The sequence below is a fragment of the Fulmarus glacialis genome, unplaced genomic scaffold, assembly GCF_000690835.1.
Source record: "Fulmarus glacialis isolate BGI_N327 unplaced genomic scaffold, ASM69083v1 scaffold15502, whole genome shotgun sequence".
Taxonomy (NCBI): domain Eukaryota; kingdom Metazoa; phylum Chordata; class Aves; order Procellariiformes; family Procellariidae; genus Fulmarus; species Fulmarus glacialis.
In genome coordinates, this window is record NW_009199979.1 from 75,327 (window position 1) to 75,787 (window position 461).

Genomic DNA, 461 nt, shown 5'->3' on the forward strand with positions numbered 1-461 from the left:
AAAGTTGGGACTAGATTGAGTGTTTACTTTCAGAAATCCAGCCCCAGAGGAAACAATTATGGTTTTCCTCTTCTTGGACATTTGTCTTGCTGATAATTTGCTGTGCTGCGGACACAATTTATTTTTAGTTAATTCTGAGCTGTAGCATGTGGCTTTGTTGCCCTAACACTCTTTTGTCTGTTTCACAATCATTTACCAAGATGTTTCCACTTAGTCGTGTTCCTTACAGTCAACATCTATCTGAAGAAGCTTGCCGCCCATTCCACTTCTGTCACACTTGGGAATATACAGAAATTCTCAGGTTTCTCACTGAGGGTGGAAATTGCAGTCTTCCGCTGAGTCTGATTTTTTTTTTTTTTTTTTTTTATGTATTTAATCTCAGACTGCTTGAAATTCTTAAGGTAATGTTTACATAAATTAAAAGAAAAAAAAAAAAAACAAGACAAACCAATAAACCCCAA